Source organism: Athene cunicularia (genome assembly GCF_003259725.1).
Source record: "Athene cunicularia isolate RWA chromosome 10 unlocalized genomic scaffold, athCun1 chr10_part1, whole genome shotgun sequence".
In the NCBI taxonomy this organism is placed as follows: Eukaryota; Metazoa; Chordata; class Aves; order Strigiformes; family Strigidae; genus Athene; species Athene cunicularia.
Window position 1 is genome coordinate 14908882 of NW_020799112.1, and position 9966 is coordinate 14918847.

Here is a 9966-nt window from a genome sequence, read left to right on the forward strand (position 1 = left end):
GGGGGGGGGGGGGGGGGAGGGGGGCAGAATTTGTGCTCAGAGTATTGGCTTTCTCCGGCTTTTGACAGTCTGAATGTACGCTGAAAAAATTATTTTTAAAGCACTTTAAAAGCTTTATAAGTTGTGGGTTTTTTTCAAGAAAACAGAATTTGTATAGAAACATATTGTTTCAAGTAGAAGCTGCATTAAATGTTGAAAAATAGGATATTTTTGTTGGAATTTTTTTTTTTTTTTAGCTCAGCATTAGTCTCCCAAGAAAAGTACATTCTCTTTTTATGCATGTCTTACTGTGAGCAATGCATGTCCCCTATCTGGTAAGTAGTGCTGTCTGGAGCATCGAGTTCCTTCTGGCAGGTTGGCTCTTAAAATATATGGTGTGTTATCTTTTACGAAGGATGTTGGTCGATGTCAGCAGATGTATGGATCCTGGCAATACAACAGCAGGAGTGGAGGCAAGACAAACCTGGGGTTTATTGTGGAGCGCTGCTGGAAGTGGAAGGTGGAGCCGGAGAGATGGGTAGCAGAGCGTGCTGTAGGCAGGGGTTTTAGCTCCCTTGTGTGGGGAAGAAGGCAGCTGTAACCAGGGTTATTTTAAGTCAGTACTTAGGTAAACGAGTGAGATAACGTAGGTGCCCATTTGGGAGCTGTATTTCCTTTCTTTCTTGTCTGAGGCTGGTGAGCAAGACCAGATTCAGGGGACATTCGGACATTTTGTCCCAAACTCCAAGGGCAGGGGAGGGAACAGGGTGCTGACTGCAGCTGCTAAAGAGAGACCAAAGTCAGGAAAGGAGCCCAACTAATATTTTCTTCCAGTCTTACCAATTGGCATAGCCAAAAAAAGCATAAAATAACAACAGCTGTTTAAAAAAGACTAAATCATGTGCCTGTACCAACAGATGTGTCCATAAGCCATTGATTTTTAGCTTGTCCCAGCTTAAATACAGTACGGGGGTCAAAAGGGTAAAATACATCCAGGAGAGGTTTCTCTACTTAGGAAAACTTTATAAGCTGTCAGTGAAGCTGTAAACAAAGTTGCACCAAAATATATAGTGGCTTTTAGTTTAAATTGTGTCCTTTTGCTTGTTACTGGCTGCTTGGGTTAACAAAGAAAATATTTTTCTTTCAATAGCTCTCAGATCTTTCGCTGGGTATTTTTTCTTATGCGTCTGCATTAAATAAGCCCATTTAACAAAACCTGATCCTCTTATAAACATGGAATAATGACAGTATCCCACATATGGTTTTCATTAATTTTTGCATGTTTTGAAGTTGCCTTTTTTTCTCTGAAAGGCTAACTTCAGAAACAGTAGAGATTAATGCCACATAATAGCCAAAATGACTAGCTGAGCAACCAGTAGTTCTAACTTGGGATAGAAGGGGTTTCTAGTTCCATTATTTAACCATTGCATAACGAAGAGGGTATTCTTTTCTGCACAGAATGATGCTGCGTAATCTGTACTCCTCCCAGTTGCTGTTACTGGTTTGCTTTGATTGAACTGGCATCAGTTCTGCTGATTATCCACAAGCTTTCTTGCTTCTGAGTCTTGTAAATGTTTTGGATTTTAGCCTCAAGAGAGAGCTTCAGAACATTTTTCCCCTTTCTTCCTAAGAAAACAAAACCAGCCCTTTCCTTGTAGTCACTGGCAAGAAATTTCAGATGCTCCATTTTCCTTATCTGCATTGCAGTGACCTTTGCAGCTCCTGGGATAGTCCAAATCAGTAGGATAACTTGGGAAATTGTAAGGCTCCCAGATATTATAAGTGCTGGGTTTTGACATTTTTGGCCCCAGTTATCATTGTCCATTGGTTTAAATTTAGTTGTTTATCTATTGATTAAAGCTATTACATGTATGGAAGTGCAGCTGTGACAGGTGGGGAATGAGAGAGGGGAGCACAAAAACCCAGCAACTAGTTTTTCTAAAATACCTGTATTGGCTGACAATTCTGTACCTTTAACTGAGTGGAGTAGGAGCAGGGTTTGGATCCATTATTCCAGGTAGGAATTGTCCTTGCAACAACAAATGTTACAGTAAAGGGATCTTTGAAAAGCTGGTAGAGTAGATGGTAGCATATGTTAGTTTATAACCTTAGAAATTAATATTTTGTTATTTTGCTGGACCAGTGTCAACAGTTGAGAAAATTCCTCACTAATGACAGTGCTTCCACATATCTAGCTGTTAAATATAAATGTTTTTATAATTCCTTTAGGAATATTTTCTAAAATTGGACTAAAGAAGAGAACATGTTTAGCATGAATGGGTATAACAGTCCTTAATGATGGTTTTGTGGACTCAGTGAATCCTTACCCTTCCATGTACATCTTTAGACAAGAGGGATAAAAGTGGGGTAATAACTGGTAAAAATGGGTTTCTTCCATAGGGTCAACATTCTTTCCTGGGCTCTTGAGCTGTAAAGACATGTTTGTTTAATATTTTTTACAGAGGACTACCAGGGAAACGGATAAAACAGTGAGCAAATGAATACTCATGTGGTCCTAAAACAGACCTCCCAGGCAGGAGCTGGAATCCAAAGGCCTCCTCTCAAAGTTTGCATTGGATTTTATTTCAAGTTTCCGAATGCATGTAGAGAGGGCATGAAAATATTGGTTGGATGCGAGTGTAGGTGGGAGGCTGAGCTGGAGTGTCTGTTATTGCTGGGGAGAGGGGGGCTTGGCTGCACCTAGAGCATCTCAGTTACCGGGCGGGCCTGAGATCCTCCTCCCCACAAAGCAAATGGAAAAACTGGAAGGGCAAAACAAATACCACAGTGTCTTCGATCCTCTGCCTTCATTAGCAGCCAAGCAAAAAATTGACCTGGAAATATGATGGGTGCTTTTGTACAGTGCTCTGCTTTCCCACCACTTCCCCTCCCGGATTTTCAAGTTACAAGATGAAAGAAGAGATAACTTTTTCCCTTTTGACAGTGTGCCCAGCCAGGACAATACACTGAGTCGTGTGGGCTTCCCAGGGGCTGAGTCCTAGGGACTTCAATTAAAAGGGGAAAGAAAAAAATAAGAGGGAAGCTGAATCATTTTTTGGCATGATTTATTCATTTAATGACCCTTCTCCGTTTTTCAGTTGGATTAGGGTGCCTTAAACTGGAGCCATAAAAGAATGGTAAAAGTTGAATAATTTCCTCAGTTCAAGATGTGTCATTTTTATATTGTCTATTCATTTTACTCACTGATACTATACGTCAGTTTTGTGGGGCTTTATCCGCCAATTCATCTATGTAATCTGCTATCCTGTCTCTGTTTTTAGCTAAATACCTAAGTTCTTTAGATAGAAACATCCACCAGGCCTGTTGTGGCACTGATCTTGTGTTATGGCGAGGAATCCTGGAGCAGCTCAGGCAGTGTCTGTCTGCTCCTGTGCCATGCCTACAGCAATGGGTATCATGCTGCTATTTCCAAATACAGTGTCTTGTTTCCTGCACTCTGTAAATGCAAGGTGGACTGCACAAAAACTTAACCTAATTTTTAACCTCATACCTTGAACTGTAAGGCTGTATTTTTTCTGAATTTGTTATTATGGGATAATGGAACATGTTTTTATTTGTGTAAATCAATACTTTCTTATATCCTGTATCTATCCCAGTGATGTCAGAATATCCTTTTTTTTTTTTTTTTTTTTTTTTTTTTTAAAATTAAGCATGGTATAAAACCAAAAACTTCCTTCAAGTTTTGCATTTGTGAACTTTATAGATAATAAAACAACCCCTTTTTCTTGCATTTGAGACAAATGCAGTGATGACCTACTTAACTCCTCTGTAGGATGAGTTGCTAGACATTGCTTGTGTGGGTATCATGTGGATTGAGCAGGCCTTCAAACATTTGGTGGATATCCTGTAGGAACCAATTTCAAGTGGCTTGTGTAATGTTTATGATAGTTTGAAAACTATAAATGCAAATCACTGTTTTAAATACTTTTATTTATATCATTATCTTTCCAGATTCCAGAAATTGTAATCCTGCCTTTAGAGTGGGAGGCTTGAATCACCACATAATTAGCAAAGATTATTGCTCATTGTGTGCACGTAAAATTTGCATGTTCATTACCAGCAACTGAAAACCATACAGGGAGATTGAAGCTAATCTAACACGACTGGCTGCTGTGCTGGATGAGGTCAAACAAGCGAACGTGGTTTCTGATGACCCCCTTCAGCAGCAGCTTCAGGCTGGGCTGAGCCAGCTGTGAAACGAAAGTAGGATCTCCTGTTTAGATATCTTGGTTGAAAATGGTGTTATTCTTAATGACAGATGCCATTATTTTTGTATATTACCCAATCTGTAGATCATTAGGCCCCATGCCCTGTTGGTGGGAAATGCCTGTGTGTGGGAGCAGCCGGCGTCCCTGGGGATGCAGGGGATGTGCAGCACAGGTTGCTTCAGGGAGATGGATCTGCTTCTGCAATTCATAGCTCGGGTGCTCCTTGGCAGCCTCTTTTGGGGACTGTTCCCACTTTATCCACTCACGCTTTCTCCTCCCCGTTTTCAGGATGCTGGAATTCACAGGGTGAAAAAGCATATCCAGTGTTTGACAGCGAGAAGTATTTCTCTCAACTCCCATAACACACTGAATAAATGTCTGTGACATGGTCCAAGATCCCATAGCACTTCAGCCAGCCAGACATCTTGATTTGCAGTTATTTTTGGTAAAGGCAGAACTAGATGTTTCAAACCGATGTAAAGTCAGCTGAGGGGTTGCTAATCTCTTGCGTGGGATGTGTTTCTTCTGTAGCCATTTGGGAACAGTAAGATGGGCAGATGACTTCCTCTGGAAGGATGTTCAGGCATGCTCTGTGGCAGACCAAAGCTTCAACATTTTTCCGAAGGTTATTTGGACAATAGAAATTCCTGAGAAATGTACACTGAGTCTCAGAGAAATATTAGAAAAGGGAAGGTCAGGAAACGGCTGAAGGTCTCTCAAGGTGTTTTTGTATTTTCTCAAAACTTGTGCTCCATGTATCCATATGTCTGACAGCTTTCCAAGTCCTCCTCTTTCCTCCTCCATGGTTCTTTAGCTGTTTGTTAGAGCGTTATGTCTTCAAGCTCAAACACAGGCTGCAGCTGTATGGTGGTTTGGATATAAAATTCATCTTGGTCATGTCATCCCAAAGCACGGTATCACTCTGCAAGGATATGTCTCTCTCCACACCTTTGCACGAAGATCTGAATAGGGACATTTTAGGAGAGTCGGGGCTGCCCAGGCTGGAGAATAAAACTTGTGTTGGTACTGTGGACAATTTGGCCCAAGGATTAAGTCCAGCTTGTGAATATTGAGGTGTTTTAGAACCAAGATTGTGAAAGTTTGTTGCCTGCATCGCTGACCTTCCCCCTTAGAGCAGGGCAGTGCTTGCCATAGATGGGATCTCTGTGATGTCTGATCACAGGGGACTGTCCACATCCCTCTTGGTGACTCCTTTTCATGCCCTACCTTGTAGGGGAATCCAGAATCATGACCAGCCTTTTGGGGCTACCCCATGAAGAGGACACTGCTTGGTGGGATGCTGGCAGGTTGTGCCATGGTTGGAGGGATATGGCCCGGGACCAAGTACCACTGCAGGGATGCAGACGGACAGGCAGGGTGGGAGCGGGTCAGTCACAAAACTCCTCTCAGTCTTCCAATGCTCCTGCAGAAATGAGAACTACATTATCTAACATCTTCACCAAGGTCTGTGCTGTGAGTGCTCACTAGTATTCAGCAACTGCCTGGTCGTCTTCAAAATCCACGTTCAAGCATCTGTCTCGGTCTTCTCTCACGCGGGTGCTGACCTGCCTCCCATCAGAGACGATGGATGTGCGCTCCCTTCCAGATTGGATGCACTCCTCTTACAGGCTTTGCAGTATTAGAGTGCAGATTTCCTTTGCCTTATTTAGTTTTAGAAAAAAAAGGGTTTGTTTTGTCTATCCTTGCAAGTGCCAGAAACATAAAATTTTAAAAATCGTTTCCAAAAAGCTGATTTCTTTTAAGAAAAGCGTAATTGAAATTGTAATTCTTCTCTCTTACTGTCTGACGAATTTATTATCTCCTGTGTTTAGTGCCCAAAAGTGGGTTTTGACTTACTTAAAACAGGGAGAATTTTTTCCTTTCATCCACTGCTCCATTAGTTCCTATCAGAGCCACAGTTAAAAAAGTTAATATGCCTGAGTATTTCTGCAGATTGCATCATTTTCAGTGTTTCATAACGATATGGGAAAAGTAATTTGAAACAGATAACAATAGTGCAGTCTGTTTCAGAATAACCATGATTTCCTTGTCATTAAGAGGTCTGTTAGCGGGTAGAGGAGGAGGAGTTTTAGCTGGATGAGTTACAGATCATATGGCACGATCGAGTGCCTTTTTTTCTTTTTTTTTTTTCTTCCCTCCTTTCCTTCCCTTGAAATCCACAGCGCTGGACTTTGGTTTGGATATGAAACGATTGGATAGTTTCAAACTTCTGTCTGCACAAAGCAGCTCAGCGCTTCCAGATGTTTTCAATAAGGAGCCCAGAACTGTCACATCAGCAGCCGGTGGCCCGGGCTGATGCTCGCATCTCCTCTCCATTTTGAGCAACTCGCTGAAAAAAGTGGATTATTGTTGGAGTATAATTTTTTAATTTAATCTTGATCCTCTCATTGTCTGGTGCATTGTGTTTCTGAGCATAAATGCTATATACTGTATAAACATACATGTGGCATTGAAGGGACTGCCTTAAATAGATGGACAAAGGAGACTGGAAAGCTTTGTTCTGCTCCGTCCGGGCTGAGTCTGTCTTCTGCGTCTGCTCGGTGTGCCTGTGTGTATATAAGGCTGTGTGCAAGGCAAGATTTCTAGCCTGAAACAATGCAGCAAAAGCCCCACCTAATGTGGGAAGAGAGTGATGGTCTCCCAAGGGGGAGTGTGTCTGGCACATTAGCTTCTATTTGTTTATATTACATTTCTCCCCTCCTTCAACAGTAAAGTCTGGAAATGAAGATGAGATGGACTTTGGGTGTCTGTAGTCGTCACTGGCCTCCTGATCTTGGCTGTGAGTCAGGAACATAACCACAGAAAAACGCTTGGAACAAATTAAAGATTTGGAAGCTTAAATTTGAAAAGAAAAAGAGAAGGGAGAGAGCGGGATAATTTTTTGTTGGTTTATTTGTTTCTGTTGATTATTCCTTGCTGTGTCTGAATGTGTAGAGGAGTCCAAAGGGATCATTTGGCAACCTTTACTAGATCAAGACACATAATTAAGGAGGAAGGCAAGTTATCGTTTTAATTCACAGGTCAGGCATGGACATGTACTGAGTCCTGGGACACTCCTGTGCCCAGAGCCACCCTGCCTGGCGTTGGCCTGGCAATTTCCCGGGCCACCTCTCACCACCTGCTGGCACCTTTCACCTGAACTTTCTGTTACCTCCTGCCCCGTGAAGTCACTCATTGGGTTGCTTGTGGCTTTTGGCCATCCCAAGATGCTTTGCATAGCTCAGAAAAATAAAAAGCTCCTCTTTTAACTTCCTGCTGTGAAGACTGCACATCTCCCAGTGTGTCTCCCACCTCCTTTGGCTGGAGATGTTTCTCATTTCTCCTTACCTGTGGAAGGGTGAGATAACATAAGCCACAAAAGACTGGGTGCTGATGCAGCTACAAGTCAGCCCTATGCTGTATCTCTGAAAGATGCACTATTGCAGTTAGTAGCGGTGCTCGCATGGCACTCCTCTGCAAGGTGAGCATCGCTTGAGCCTTGACACTGAACATCTCTTTCTGGTTGCCAGAGAGGCACTGCAGTTCAAGGCTGGAGTGCTTTAAGTGGAGTGCCTGGACAGAGCTGTGTGTTGTCATTTGGATAAATTTTGGCCTTACACACCAGCAGCCATAGTTAAATTGATTTGAAAACAAAATTAACGGATGTATCAGTTAAAAAAATATGGGTGCTCCATAATGAAACATTAGAGCATCATTAAGGCACAGCAACTGCTGCAAATTTCCTTTACCTGAACTGAATTCACATGCTTTGTTTATAGGTTTCTGTCCTGTAAATTTAGATTTGAGGAAATCCCTGCCCTTATATGGTAGTGTTTGAGGGGCTGGAATGCTGTCACAGCCATTTCTGATTCCTCATCTCAACGGGCACATGATTGCTGGGATTCATTACTTGTGGAGAAAACTGGTGGCTCCAGAAAGTCCCCAAAGTACTACCACATTTCGTGTGTGTCCTAATACTGAAAGCAGAAGCTCTCTTTTTAAGGAGAACAGAATCATTGGCTGAGATCTCGAGCCAGGGATTATAGCTGTAAGAAACTCAGAGAGATCCTCCTCAGTTCAGCTGGTGCTGTGGTGGAGATGAAGCTTTGGCGTGAGGGAGAGACTGGAGCCTAATGAAAGTGGGGGGAGGTACCTCACATTGACTAGGTAAGAGCATACCCGTGTCACTTACTGGGAGGAGCTCATCTGCTGTGAGTCCCCAGCCCACTCCAGCGCACGAGGACGTGGTCATGGTGTGATGCCCAAAGGTGGACCTTTGAGTGGTGGCTGGCCACCGTGCCACCAGGCTGTGCTGTAGTCTTTGGAGAAGATGCCCTTCTCAGTTTGCTGCTAAATCTAGAGGGTAATTATGCTTTTGCATAATCTGACTGTACAGATTGGGGATGTCATATCCAGGAGACCCCAAAATAGTGCTTTGTGCTTCTGTAAACTCCCCTTCTTCCGTGTTTTACCAAGTAGGTGCGGAGGGGAGCCGGTTGTCATTTCCTGTGTTACTCACAGGCAGGCTGCTAGTGCAACGTTTTTGGGTGGCCAGAAGACTGAGTAGCACTGGAGAGAGAGGAGCTGAAGTGCCTGCTTACAGCAGATGGGTTTAGACCTCATTTGGAAGACTCCTCTTGTACTCAAATGCTGAAAACTCACTTTTTATCCATTTTGGCAGGCTGCAGGGTTTGAGTTACCTCTGCCAGAGGTTGAGCTGGTGCTTACGAAGCGCCTCATGCAACCAGGGGACCAGGGCCACCCTTCAGGGCTGGATGAAAAGACCTACAAACCCTTAACTAAGCTCCACAAGCAGAGCAAATCCCAGCAGCAGGAGGTGGGCCGGCTCACCCAGCGCCGAGGAGGATGGCTTTGGGAGATCTGCAATTACACGCTGGGTTGATAAACACCATCCGATGTCTGTGTTTCCTGATTTGCAACACGGGATTAACAGTTCCTGCGTTTCCAGCTTTTCGACTCAGAAAAGTAGCAAGTTCTCCTCACTACCAACTCCCAACCACAGAAACCTCCCCTTCCACTTTTCTTCTTTTTTTCCTTTTTCTTCTTCTTTTTTTTTTTTTTTCTTCTTCATTTAAGCCGCCCCCATACCCTTTTGAATCGGTGAATGAGAGAATGTCTAAAGCCAGGGAAGTATGGAAAGATTTCATCCCTGGAGAGGTCAGGGTGGGGTGGAAAGCGGAGGGGGCTGCAAGGGGGCAGTTTGAAAACAGGAAACCATGTGGCAGTGTAGCATGCAGGGCCCAGCTGATGTGAATGAGCTATTGAGAAGGGAGAGACGCTTGCTCTGACTGGCCCAGCATTAGAAAGACGAAAAAACTTTAGGGTGGTGGTTGTTTTTGTTTTTGTTTTTGTTTTTTTTTTTTTAAGAAAAAAAGGTCCGCTTTTCGGGCTAGAATAAAAGAGGGAAAATTGGATTTTCTGGACAGCAAGTTGCTGAAATCTTTTGCTCTGTGCTGCAAACAAACAAGCAAAAAGGTAAATGGATGAATGATTTCCTTTTTTTTGTTTGTTTTCATGGGCACTGATTAAACCATAAGTTCACATACCTGTTTTGTAGAAGCATTAAGCCTGAAATTGTCTTTCCTTCACCTGGCCTGTGGGAGAGGGAAGAGTCTTTTTACCTCTCTGAAAACACATCCCTTTGCTTCTCAGTCTCTTTTCGGACTGAGCAAACACACAGAGTGCCTGCAGCCGGAGGTGGAAGAGGCTGGCAAAGAAAAGCTGCTGCTTTCTCTTC

At 43.2% G+C, this 9966-nt stretch overlaps 1 protein-coding gene across 14 annotated transcripts in view; it reads left to right on the top strand.

The window, feature by feature from the left end:
* Positions 1-9966, top strand: part of AKAP13 (A-kinase anchoring protein 13) — a 217799-nt gene that overhangs the window by 135796 nt on the left and 72037 nt on the right. The window lies entirely within an intron of this gene.